Here is a 14,491-nt window from a genome sequence, read left to right on the forward strand (position 1 = left end):
GGCAAAGCGTTTGCAGCGAATACCCCTCCACCACCTTGCCCTAGATTTAAGAGCATCACGGCTCTGGGCAGCGATTTCATCTTCTCCGCAGGTAGGCTGCCCGACCTTGGCTCCTCCCACTTCACAGGTCATTGGGACCCAAAGGGAGAAAGAGGTTTATTCGAATTCCCCGGAAACAAGCAAAGCGGTCCTGGGGGAGCAGACCGCCCTTCCTTCCGACCGTGAAAAACGCTGAGTTGGAGCGCACCTACTGCCTGCCAAGTTCCAGGGGTCAGAGACTCTCAGGACTAATAACAGTAACAAAACAGTAGTCAACAACTATTAGTAAATGCTTATTCGGACTATTAGTAGTGATAGTAACAGCTGATATCAATAACAAAACAAAGTTAGCCAGTACAGGGTTAATAATAAAAGGATCAATAGGGACATCCCTGATGGCGTAGTGGTTAAGAATCCGCCTGCCAATGCAGGGGACACCAGTTTGATCTCTGGTCTGGGAAGATCCCAAATGCTGTGGAGCAACTAAGCCCGTGCGCCACAACTACTGAGCCTGTGTTCTAGAGCCTGTGAGCCACAACTAGTGAGTTTGTGAGCCACAACTACTGAGCCTGTGTGCCACAACTACTGAAGCCTGAATGCTCTAGGGCCCGTGTGCCACAATTACTGAAGCCCACGCGCCTACAGCCTGTGCTCTGCAACAAGAGAAGCCACCGCAATGAGAAGCCCACGCACCGCAACGAAGAGTAGCGCCCGCTGGCCACAACTAGAGAAAGCCTGCTCCCAGCAACGAAGACCCAAAGCAGCCAAAAAAATGAAATTAAAATTTAAAAATAAATAAATAAATAAAAGGATCGATAACAATAAATATAATAATGTAACAATAGTTATTAGGTCTAATTAATAATAACACTGTTAACTATTACAGGATTAATAGCAAATACAAAATAACAATAGGATATTAGTAGTAATAATATAATAATAACAGTTAGGTCTAAGGTTAATAGTATTAATAGTAGCTTATAATAATAATGGTGATAGGATTAATAATAATAAATATGAAATAACAATAGAATAGTAATAAGATTAATAATCAATGTAATATCATATTAACAGTTCTAGGTCTAACAATAATAGCACTTAATAGTATATTACATATTAATAATAAATATAAAAATAATAGGGACTTCCCAGGTGGCGCAGTGGTTAAGAATCCCCCTGCCAATGCAGGGAACATGGGTTCGAGCCCTGGCCCAGGAAGATCCCACATGCCGCGGAACAACTAAGCCCGTGCGCCACAACTACTGAGCTTGCGCTCCAGAGCCCGCAAGTCACAACCACTGAGCCCAAGTGCCACAACTACTGAAGCCCATGCGCCTAGAGCCCGTGCTCCACAACAAAAGAAGCCACCGCAGTGAGAAGCCTGCATGCCACAATGAAGAGTAGACCCCGCTCACCGCAACTAGAGAAAGCCTGCGCACAGCAACAAAGACCCAACACAGCCAAAAACGAAAAAACAAACAAAAAACCCAATAGGCTACAATAGGATTAATAGATACTAATAGGGCTTCCCTGGTGGCGCAGTGGTTGAGAGTCCACCTGCCGATGCAGGGGACACAGGTTCATGCCCCGGTCCGGGAAGATCCCACATGCCGCGGAGCGGCTGGGCCCGTGAGCCATGGCCGCTCAGCCTGCGCGTCCAGAGCCTGTGCTCCGCAACGGGAGAGGGCACAACAGTGAGAGGCCCGCGTACTGCAAAAAAAAAAAAACAAAAAAACCTAATAGATATAATTACAATAGCTAATGATCTAGGATGAATTATAATGTGATTAAGTTTTTGAGGCTTGCTTCATGCCATATATTCTCTACCAGTGCTGACAGATGGAGCTTTCCGTGATGATGGAAATATTCTATCTGTGCTGTGCAATATGGTCACCACGAGGCTACCGAGCACCTGAAATGTGGCTAGTGTCACTGAGGAACTGAATTCATAACTTTATTTAACGTTAATGAATTAAAATTTAAATAGCCACACGTGGTTAGTGGCTCTGAATGTTTTAAGTATGTTAACTCATTTAAATCTCACATCAGCCCTGGGATAGGTACTATTATTATTATTATCCCTATTTTATGATGAAGAGACTGAGGCACTGAAATATTAAATCATTAGCCTGATAAGAGTCTCTCCCCACTTCAAGGGCAGGAAGCCATCGTCTGAGGGGGCCCATAATTAAGAATGAAGGCTCTAGGGGTCACTCAGACAGGTTTAGAATTGAGTGTTCAGCATCTTCTTAGCTGTGTGATCACTTAGACTCTCTAAGCCTCAGTTTCCTCATCTGTAAAATGGGAACAATTACAATTACCTCATTGGGTTGTGGGGGAGAATTTGATGCATTAAGAGCTTGGGAGTTTCGGTGGCACTTCCGCAGAGCATGTGCTCAATAAAGAGTGTTGATTATAATCTATAATTGGATGTGACTCATACATCCCTCAAGGGTTGTGAAGAGTGGTGGCCACAAATGAGGACACTGAAGCTTGAGAGTCAAGACTGTTGCCCAGCCAGTGAGTGGAGGCCTTGGTGTCTGCATCTGTAAAATGTGCTTCTGCAGACTGTTCCCTCCCTACTGAGAACAAGGTCTGGGCTGCAGGTGGGGAGGAGGCCTGAGTGGCTGGTCTGCTCCCTAGTTGTGTAATGGCTGGTATAATTGCCTGAAGGTTTATATCCCCCCAAATTCATGTTGAAATCCTAACCGCCAAGGTGATAGTATTAGGAGGTGGAGCCTTTAGAGGTGGTTTGATCATGAGAGCAGAGATGTCAGGAATGGGATCAGTGCCCTTGTAAAGAGACCCTCTAGAGAACCCTCTCTGCTTCTGCCACATGAGGTTACAGCTAGAGGACACCACTTTTGAATCAGAAACCTGGCTCTCACCAGTCACTGAATCTGTCAAAACCTTGATCTTGGGCTTCCCAGACTCCAGAACTGTGAGAAATAAATGTCTGTAGTTTATAAGCCACCCAATTTATGGTATTTTGTTACAGCAGCCCAAACAGACCAGGACAGAACATCGGTACCAAGAAGCGGGGGTTCTGATGTAAGAAATACCTAAAAACGTGCCAGCAGCTTTGGAACAGGGTGATCGGCAGACACTGAAAGAGTTTGGAGGTGCGTGCTAGAAAAAGCCTACACTGCCATGAACCCACCATTAAGGGTGATTCTGGTGAGGGCCCAGAAAGAAAAGAGGGATGCTGCAGAGGCCTGTCCAAGACAATGGAAGAACGACCCCACAGGCCTTTCGGAGCTCATCAGGGCTGCCCTCTCATCACAGGCCCAGAGCGCAAGGGCCTGGGTGGGAGGAGGATTTCGGAGGAGGGGCCTTCGCTGCAGGGCTCCGCTCTCCGCACAAGGTGGGGGGACTGGGCACCGCTCCCGCAGGCCCCGAGCAACGCAGCACACGCTGCAACTAGCCAAGCTGCGGCGGGCGTGGCTGCCTCCACCCAGACGTCGGAGGGGCTGTGGAGGCACCAGCCAGCCAGAGGGCCGCCAGCTGGGTGGAGCTACCTGTGCGAGGTTCCAGCCCAGGAGAGCCCAGCAAAGCCATGGGAGCATAGAATCTTGGGGCCCAACTCCTGTCCTGCAAAGTTCCGGGGGCAAGAACACCAGCCCGTGTGTCCAGGAGGCAGGCCAAAGAGGATTATTCTGGAGCCTTAAGGTTTTGGACTTGCTGAGGCCCTTTCTTCTTTCCTATTTCTCCCTTTTGGAATGCGAGTGCCTGTCCTATGCCTGTCCCGCCACTGTCTTTCGAAAACACATAACATGTTTGACTTCACAGCTGGGAAGGAATTTGCCTCAGAATGAATCATACCTTAAGTCTCACTTATAACTGATTTTGGTGAGACTTTGGGCTATAGAATTTTGGGTTGATGTTAGAAGGAGTTAAGCCTTTGGGAGCTCTTGGGATGGAATGAATGCATTTTGCATGTGGGAAGGACGTGCATTTGGGGAAACCGGGGGCAGAATGCAATGGACTGAATGTTTATGTCCCTCCCAAATGGACTAAGACAGCTGGTGCTGGAGCTTTCCAGGCCTGGGTTTTTATCCCAGCACTACTGTGTTACTTCTAGCAAGAGACTTCCATTTTCTGAGCCTCAGTGTCCCCAGTCTGTAAAATGGGCATCATAGTAGTGGGTAAAGGAAAGTGAAATTGTGTAGGACATTTAGTCCTTAGTGGGCACTCAGTGAATGCTCTGTATCTGATTGTTATCGAGGGATAACTGGATCTCACTGGGCTCCTCACCGTTCCTCAAATATGCCTTCATGTTCCCACTTCAGAGCCTTTGCACTGGCTATTTCCTCTGCCCAGAATGTCCTTCCACCAGATGTTTCCATCCCTCACTTCATTCACTCCCTGGAGGTCCCTGACCACCAAACCTAGAACAGACTCCTCCCCACTGCTGTCACACTCTATCTCTGGCTCTGCTTCTTTTTCTTCCAGCACCTCATGAGGACACTCAAAGGTGCGACCCATGTGGTGAGGAACTGAGGCCTCCTGCCAACAGCCAGGAAAAAACAGAGACCCCCTGGCAACAGCCATCTGAGTGCACCATCTTGGAAGTGGATCCTCCAGCCCCAGTCAAGCCTTCACATGAAGGGAGCTCAAGCCCATGTTTTGACTACAACCTCATGAAAGATCCTGAGCCAGAAACACCCAGCCTAACTGCTCCTAAATTCCTGAAATCATATGAAATAATAAATATTTACCATCTCAAGCCACTAAGTTGGGGAGTAATTTGTTACATAGCAATAGTAAACTAATACAGAGCTCAAGACAGCTCTAGGGGTGTCCAACCACCATGTTCCCCACCCATCAAGGTCCAGCTGAGGCTGGAAGGTTCAGAAAAGGGCATCCTTGGTCAGAAAAGAATTATGTAACTGGGCCCTTCCTCTTTCCTCCTCGGCTGTCAGAACTCTCAGGGCTAGATTCCTGGGTTGGGGTCTAATCTGCTGAGCCCAGGTGCCTGATGCCATCTACACCCCCTGCTTCCTTGCCAAAGATTTAGTTCCCTTTTCTGTCCTCCCAGTGCTTTCTAGTCTAAAATTGCCCAAAGGGACTTCCCTGGTGGCGCAGTGGTTAAGAATCTGCCTGCCAAAAAAAAAAAAAGAATCCGCCTGCCAATGCAGGGGACACAGGTTCGAGCCCTGGTCCGGGAAGATCCCACATGCCGCGGAGCAACTAAGCCCGTGGGCCACAACTACTGAGCCTGCGCTCTAGAGCCTGCTGGCCACAACTACTGAAGCCCGTGCGCCTAACAGCCTGTGCTCCGCAACAAGAGAAGCCACCGCAATGAGAAGCCCGGGCAGCACCCGCCCCCCACGACCGCTCGCCACAACTAGAGAAAGCCCGCGCGCAGCAACAAAGACCCAGCGCAGCCAAAAATAAATTAAATAAATAAATTTATAAAAAAATAAAATTGCCCAAAGTCCTTGCTTAAAAAAGAAGTCCAATTTTTATAATCTGGACTTCTCCAAAAGTGTGTGTCCAGCTGAGACCATCACCAGCAATATTATATCCCTCCACCCCCTCCCCACTGTGAATGGTTTGCTATGAATTTCCCTACTTTTCAGATGATGAATCTGAGACATAGGACAGTGAAAAAAGCCACACAACTGGCAAGTGATTGAAGCAGCTGCTCTAGACTCAGGTCTATCTGATTGCAGAACCGCAGCTCTTAACTACCTACTATACCCAAGTAATAATAACGGTGATAGTAAAAACAGAATTAACTATTATGAGAGCAGTATGTGCCAGGCATCATTTTGAGGGTTTTCTATGGGTTTAACGATCCCAGCAAACTGTATGGAGAGAACGTTGTTTCCCTCCATCTGACAGAGGAGGAAACTGAGGACGACAGAGGCGAAGTATCCTAGCCGGTAAGTGTCCCAGCACTGATTTACACTCAGGCTCCAGAATTCAGACCTTGACCAAAATCGTCAGCGCCGGCCCCGCACCCCACGCCCACCCCAAGGATCCCCCAGCCCAGGGAGCCGTGAGCCGCCCCCTCTTCCGCCCAGGGAATCTGGTTTCTGAGGGGAAGTGACTCAGTGGCCTGGGGCACCGCAGATAATTATTCACTTCCAATCCCGGTAATTAAAGGTCCTAATGGCTCTGCAGAGAACGTACAACCTAGTTATTCCAGCGATCCCCACCCCTGCCCGGGGATCAGCGTGGGGCGCACGAACTTCCCCTGCACGAGTTTGGCCGGAATCCCAGGCGGCGGCCTCACGGGCTGCAGCGAGTTTGCTCGATGCTCTGGCGCTCCCTGGTGGCCCTAGGTGGTGGAGGGCTGGGGAGCTGCTTCCTGGGCAGCCTTAGGCCCTCCAGTCGAGCTGGTTGTCCACCTACTGGACCCCCTACGAAGAGTAGCCCCCGCTCGCCGCAACTAGAGAAAGCCCACGCAGCAACGAAGACCCAACGCAGCAAAATAAATAAATAAATTTATAAAAGTAGCATCAAAATGTTAACTAAAGTTATAGACCTCAAAGAATTGAAAACAGGTACTCAAACAGATACTCATACATGAACGTTCATAGCAGCACTGTTCACAATAGGCAAAAGGTGGAAACAACCCACATGTCCATCAATAGATGAAGGGACAAACAAAATGTGATCTACCCTCAGCCATAAAAAGGAGTGAAGTACTGACACATGCTACAGTGTGGATGACCCTTGAAACATTATGCTGAGTGAAAGAAGCCAGACACGAAAGATCATGTTGTGATTCCATTTGGATATGATTCCATTTACGTGAAATACTCAGACTAGGTAAATCCATAGAGACAGAAAGCAGGCTGGTGGTTGCCAGGGCCTGGGAAAGGGGAAGACATGGAGAGTGACTGCTCATGGGCACTAATGGGTATGGGGTTTCCTTTTCGGGTGATGAGAACGTTTTGGAACTAGACAGAGGTGGTGGTTACACAACACTGTGAATGGACTAAGTGCCACTGAGTTGTACTTTAAGGTGGTTAATTTTATGCTATGTGAATTTCATCTCAATTTTTAAAAAAGTAAAGAAAAAGTGGTGGCTAAAGGAGCGAGGATTTGGAGGGAGTTTGGAGATGTGCCCCTCCTATTTCTCCTGTTACCCATCCCCCCATCCCCCCAGGCTGGTTTTGACTCCAAAATGGGCTGCTGGAGGCTGGGAAGTTGCTCTCTTACCCCTGTCCTGGCAGAAGCTGGGGATAGTCCCACTTCCACGGAGGATGCACGGGAGTGTGGGCCACTGCTCACCTGCAGATCAGCCAGGCTGGCTCCCTGATCCCCGTCAACGTGCTGTGGCCACGTGACCACTCGCCAGCATCCAGTAATTGAGCCTGGCCTCAGGGTGAGCCAAAGGAGCCACAGGAAGCTTGTCCAGCAGGGGCGCTAGAATCAGAAGGGGCCGCAAGGCAAGCAGGTCCTCTCTGGAGAGTAAGACCTTGAGATACATAGAGAGGAGCAGAAAATGGCTAGAGGGTAGGAAGAAAATGGAGCCACAGGGTAGGAGGAACCTTGAGGGCAGAGGCTGCTGGCTAAGGAGGCTGACGTGTCCTCTGCTATGAGGGCTATCAGGACCATTAACTACCCAGACTGAAGGGGATTATCTTCAGAGCCTCAGGCTGCCTGTCACTTCCCTTCAGCCACTGGGGAATCAGATCACCTCAGGCTATTCCCAGGCCAAGAGCTGGACTCTGGGGCCAGCTGCCTGGGTGCACCTCTGGGCTCTGCCATGTATGCTGGCTGTGTGACCTCGGGCAAGTTACTTCACCTCTCTGAGGCAGTGGGAGCCACAGGGCCAAGGACAGGAGGAGAGGCGAGGAGAAGAGGAGGGAGGGAAGTGTTTGGCAATACTTTTTAGAAACAGAAGCAGGGAGCTGAGGGCAGAGGGGTGTGCAGAGAGCAGCTGAGCCACACACTTCCATTGTCCCCAAGCTGGGCTCCCTTCACTGCTGAGATTGGTAGCCATCAGGGTGGCTGCCTGACTTACCCTTGTCATGGTGATATCAGGTAGCACCTGATTTTCCATGCAATCTCGGTTCAAGCTGTTCCCTGGGGCTGATCTTCCTCTCTCACCCCCAATGATTGGTTCAAGGATGGCCAGGTCAACCCAAAGACCCAGTGAGAATCAGTTTCAGGCTTGGGCAGAACAGTCTGATAAGAAAATGACTCATTCCATTCTCCTGGAGCTGGGAGGACATGAGCTCAGAGCTTCCAGGGGCCATGTTGCCCGAGAATGAATCCTCTCAGAGCAAAGCAAAACCCAGAGACTGGGAGAAACTGAGTCCTGACGATAATGGCTTTGCACCTAGATCCGGCCACACTGGAAAGCAATTACTCTTAGACTTCTCAGCCATGTGTCAGTTAATTCTCTCTTTGGCTGACACCTGTTTGTGTGCAGCTTTTAGCCACTTGGCAACTAAGAGAGTCCTTCCAAGCACCTGTGGGTCCTTCTAGTAACCAGATCACCCACAGGTCCCTCATGGGCCACTCATGCCTGAAATAGGAGACTAGGATATGGTCCTGGTGTTGACTGGAGCACCAGAACATTTCCCATATGCCCTATTACCCACAATGCCCTATATTCTGATTCCCTTACCCCAAATGACACATTTCCCAGGTAAGGACCTAGTTGTTTTAAAATTTTCTATTACTCAAAGATGTTTGAAGTGCCAACCAAAACTTGTGAGCAGGAGAAGGGGATAACACCTAACAATTATCGAGCACTTACTACGTGGTGGTGCTGTTCTGCGAGCTTTATATTATTACTCAGAGGGGCAGCAAGGCGTAGACTCAAATTCCGGATTGCCTGGATTCAAGTCCACTTGCTCATTGTGTGAGTTCAGGCAAAGCTATTTCAACTTGCTTTTAAAATTTGTAAAATGGGGATGGTAAAATTACTTCTAAGCATTTTCATGAGAAGCAAAACACACAGCAAGTGCTTAGTAAACATTAGCTATTATTCTTGAAATCCCTCATAACACCTCATGAGATGGGGCACTGTTACTTCTTGTGATTTACAGATGAGGAAACCAAAGCACAGAGAGGTGAAGGGACTTGCCGAAGATCACACAGCTTGAAAATGGCAGAGTGGGGACTGGAAGCCACTTAAAACATGAAATCCATTAATTTCCAGCTCAAAGCATGGTCACAGGTTGCTTTATAAGTCTGGGGCTTCACAGGACAATGCAAGATCTCCCCCTGCCCTTCTGTAGTCCCGGATGTGGCTCAGGGACCATACCCGTCAGCCTCCCCTCCCTTCAGCCCCACCTGACCAGAAAACATATATAAATATACACACTTAATATACATACCAAAGGCAGCCATTCTGGCCTTCTGGGAAGGGGTGTGATTTATGTCTTGGAAGCGGCTATTAGTCCTGTGAGTTTTGCTAGGGCAGTACTGGGATAGGTTTCTTTGGACTTGAACAGGAGGTGGCTAGGTGGTTAGGAATAGGGGCTTTAGAATCCAATAGGCTTGGGTTGTAGTCCTAGCTCTGCCCCTTCCTGTGTGACCATAAGCATGTCACTCCACTCTCTGAGCCTTGGTTTGAGGATTCAATATGAGGGTCTGTGTAAAAGGAACTTGGCCCTGGGCCAGTATGCAATACAGCTTGGTTATTAATAAGGAACAGGTGAAACTCAGAGGAGGTTTAAATTGCTCCTTTGGGAGAAAGCATTCAGGAACCACCGGGGGATCTGTGGCCCTGTGGCAGACAGGAGGGTTTGGGGAGGGGGGATGAGAGGCCCCATAAATAATAGAGGGGAAGAGGAGTCTGCAGTGCCACCTTTTTTTTTGGCTGCGCAGCATTCGGTATCTTAGTTCCCTGACCAGGGATTGAACCTGTGCCCCCTAAATTGCAAGTGCAGAGTCTTAACTACTGGACCACCAGGGAAGTCCACAATGCCACCTTTTAAGGCAGGGCTCTCAGATCCTCCCTTTGATGCTAGGGAATGAGATAGCAAGAAATCCCAGGTCTCCACGCCTTTAGCAAAATTCGTCCATACTCTGGACCCCGGCTCTGGGCTGGTGGTACACAGGTTTTGTCCCAACAGAGGAGGGGGGGCCCTTGAAGTCAGGGGACCCTGGCCCTTCCTATCACTCCCCCTCCCCCATGACCCTCCCAGTGTGTGGCCTGGGCTGACGTGTTTGTGGCGGAGGACAATTTCAGTTCCTTCTTGGGGCTGGCTGGTCCTGCGCACTTCTGCGGTGGGGCAGCCACTGTGGAAGGAAACTCTGCCTCAGACCCTAGCTTGGACCACTGTCTTCCCCAGCAGGTGGCGAAGCGGGGGGAAAGGATCAGTGGAAAGGGTTGGGAGCCCAAGATCTGGATGCAAGATGGCGGGTCCTACGGGCACCTGCCTGGGAGGACTGGTTCAGGCCGAGTCACGTCCCAGTCACCCAGCACCTACTAGGTGCCGGACACTGTGCCAGGAGCTGGAGATGCTGCAGTGAACAAAGCAGACAAAATTCCCTGCCCTCAAGGACCTACCTTCTCCTGGTGGGAGGAGGGGGTATCACAGGTTAGGCAGAGCCATCAAACCCAGGTATGCTACCTACAGTTGGCTTCTCCCGGTTCTTCTACCTCATGTACCTTCTCACCTCACCTCATTTCCTCAGCTTCCTGAGAAAAGCCCACAGGTTTCCCTGATCTCACCTCTCCTCTCGCTCTCTTTGCTCCAGCCACACTGGCCTCCTTGATATGTTTCCTGCCTCTGAGCATTTGCATTTGCTGTTCCCTCTGCCAGGAGTGCTTTTCCCTCTGGATATCTGCATGGCTTGTGCCCTTATTTCCTTCAGGTCTTTACTGAAAAGCCGCTTCTCCAGGAGGTCTTCCCTGGCCCCTCCTAGCTAAAATGGCAACCCCACCATCCTCATGCACAATTCATATGCTCTTCCCCTGCTTCATTTTTCTCCTTGACTCTTAACTTCACCTAATGTACAGTACAAATGTTGCTTTATATTTTCCCTCTCTGGTAAGGGAGGGCAGGAGCCCTTGTCTTTCATTTTTACCAGATAATTTATTGAGGTGAAACTTACACGACATAAAATTCACCATTTTAAAGTGAACAATTCAGTGGCATTTAATACCATGCTGTGCAACCATCACCTCTATCTAGTTCCAAAACATTTTCATTGCCCCCAAATATAACGCTGTACCCATTAACCAGTCACTTCCCATTCTCCCCTCCCCCTAGTCCATGGCAACAACCCATCTGTTTTCTGTCTCTATGGACTTATCTATTCCGGATAATTCATGCACATGGAATCACACAGCATATGGTCCTTTTGCAACTGGCTTCTTTCACTTAGCATCATGTTTTCAAGGTCCATCCACATTGTGGCATGCATCTGTAATCCATTCCTTTTTATGGCTGAGTAATATTCCATTGTATGGATGTACCATGTTTTATTTGTTCACTCCTCTGTTGATGGACATTTGGGTTGTTTCCACCTTTTGGCTACTGTGAACGGTGCTGCTACGAACATGAATGTACTTGTATGTCTTTTTAGCTTGTATCCCTGGTGCCTCAGAAAGAGTAGTGCTCAATAAATACTGGTTGAAAGAATGACTGATTGGAGGAAACAACGGCATTTGACTCAGCAGGGTGGGGTTGGGGGGTCATATGCCTTCCCAGAAGGGGCGATGGCTGGGCGAAGGCTTGAGCACCAGCCCTGGAAGGGGATCAGCACGTGCAAAGGCCCAGAGCATGGTGCATTCTGGGAACAGAGAGAAGCAGCTGGCCAAAGCTGAGGGAGTGGGGATAGGAAACCATGCATGAGGAGGCTGGAGGGGGAGGTAGAGACCAGGACTATAGGGCCTTGTCACTCAAGGGGAGGAGTTTGGACTTGCTCCTGAGGCAGTAGGGAGCTATGGAAAGGCTCTGAGCAATGGAGTGCCATGACTCGATTTGACTTAAGTTTTACTAGGATGCCTCAGTGGAGAACGGATTCGGAGGGCACAGAGGTCAGAGTGACAGAAGGGAGACCCGAGAGAGGGCTATAGCCGACATCCTGCTGAGAGAGAGATGGTGGTAACTTGGGATGGGGAAATGGTGGCCGAGATGGAGAAGTGACAGACTCGAGACATGGTTTGCAGGTAAATCATCAGGATTGGTAATGGTAGCCACAACCCAGTTCTAGTTGTCAAATTCCCCTTTCCAGTCCTTCTGAATCACTGTCCCTATTCACAGTAGCCAAAAGGTGGAAACAACCTAATGTCCATTACAGATGAAAGGATAAACCAAATATGGTACATCCATACAATGGAATACTATTCAATCATAAAGGAATGAAGTACTGATAAATGCAGTAACACTGATGAACCTTGAAAACATTATGCTAATTAAAAGGAGCCAGATGCAAAAGGCCACATATTGTATGATTCCAATTATATGAAATATCCAGAATAGATAAATCCATAAAGACAGAAAATAGATTGGTGGTCGCCAGGGGCTGGCAAGAGGGGAGAATGGGCAGTGATTGCTAATGGATGTGGGGTTGTACTTTGGAGTGACAGACACGCTTTGGAACCAGGTAAAGCTGGTTGTTGTTCAAAACTGTGAATGTATCAAATGGTACTTGAATCGTTCATTTTATTTTATTTTTTGCTGGTGACTTTTAAAATTTGGGAGCTGTATCTTTTTTTCTTTATTTTCAGCTTTGTAGAGGTGTAATTGGCAAATAAAATTATAAGGTATTTAAAGTATACACTGTGATGATTTGAAATACATACACATCATGAAAGGATTCCTCCCATCTAGTTAATTAACATCCATCACCTCCCATATTTGTGTGTGTGTGAGAACATGTAAATTCTACTCTCTCAGCAAATTTCAATTATACAATACAGTGTTATCAACTAGTCACCATGTTATACATTATGTTCACTTTAAAATGGTTAATTTTTTTAATGCTTAATTTTTTAAAATGAGAATTTCACCTCAATTAAAAAAATAAATGATAAGGACTCCAAAAAAAAAAAAAAAAGAAAGAAAAGATGCCAGGCTCTTGGTCTCAGATTTCTGCCTTTTTTGCCGCTGTTAACCCTTGCTTCCAGCATAAGGGGTTCTGAGAACCAAGACTCATAGACTTCTGGGAAATTTTCCCCACACCAAGGACCAAATGCCCATGTGCCTGACATTTTCCTTATCTGGCTAACACCCAGATTTGGGGAAATTCCAGTTTGCCTTTCCTGTCCAAGAAATTATGGCATCATCAGGTACAGCTGGATCCAGGGGCTCAGATGATATCAGATATCATCATGTATCTGTCTCTCCCTATGCCATGGGTCTTGGCCCTACTTTCGTGTGTCCTGGCTTCACTATCAGGCAGGCTCTAGAATTCAACCACTTCTCTCCACTTCCACTGCCCCCACTCTGCTCTTAGCCACTATCATCACTCACCTGGCCTACTGCAAGAGCCTCCTCCCTGGTCTCCTGGCCTCTACCCTTGCTCCCTACAGTCCATTCTCCCCACAGCAGCTAGGAACCGCGTTGAACCTAAGACAGAGCATGTCCCATCTTTGCTCAAAATCCTCCCATGACTCTCCATTCCTCTCAGAGTAAAAGCAAAATCTTTTCCACGATCCACAAGACTCTAAGCAACCGGGCTTTGCCAATCATCTCTAACCTCATTTCCTACTATTCTTCCACTTGGTCGATCGGCACCAGCCCCACTGGCCTCCTCCCTGTTCTACAAACATGCTCAGATGGTCCCACCTCAGGACCTTTGCACTTGCTGTTCCCTCTGCCTGGGACATCCTTCTCCCAGTTATCAACATGGCTCCCTCCCTCACCTCCTTCAGGTCTCTGCTCCTCAGAGAAGCTTTCTCTGACCACTTTGTCTAAAATTGCACTCACAGTCTTTCTACCCCACTACCACGGATTATAGTCTTCCTAGAGAGAATCACTTCTAGATCTCATCTTATTTGTTTGTTGATTGACTCAAGGACAGCACCTGGCACAGTGCCTGACACACAAAGGTGCTTAGTGAGAGGCTGTAGAATGAATAGATCATCCTGGTCTGTCCTGTTTCTCTCCTGCTCTCAGGCCAGGACTGGACAGTGATTGAGTCCTGGAAGGTGGTGGGGACGAGGTAGCAAGAGCAGGAAGTAAAGACAGGTCTAGGGAGGTGGAACTGTGTTATTTTGGATAGAACAAAATGAACAGCAATTCCTGCTTATTGAGAGCATCTACTGTGTGCCATGCACTTTATATACTATGATTGTCTTTATTTGACAGATGAGAAAACAGAGGGCTAGAGAAGTGGATTGATTTCTTTAAGGCCTCATAGTGATTAAATGTGACTTACTGGGACTTGAACCCAAGCCTGCCCAACTCTAGAACTTTCCCTCTTCACCTGGGGCCAGGGGTAGGGTTGCCAGGCATCCTGTCCATATAGAACAGTCCTGTATTGACTTTGTCATGACGCCTGAAATGTCCTGTATTCATCTTTTTTC

The sequence above is a fragment of the Globicephala melas genome, chromosome 13 (assembly GCF_963455315.2).
Source record: "Globicephala melas chromosome 13, mGloMel1.2, whole genome shotgun sequence".
NCBI classification, from domain to species: domain Eukaryota; kingdom Metazoa; phylum Chordata; class Mammalia; order Artiodactyla; family Delphinidae; genus Globicephala; species Globicephala melas.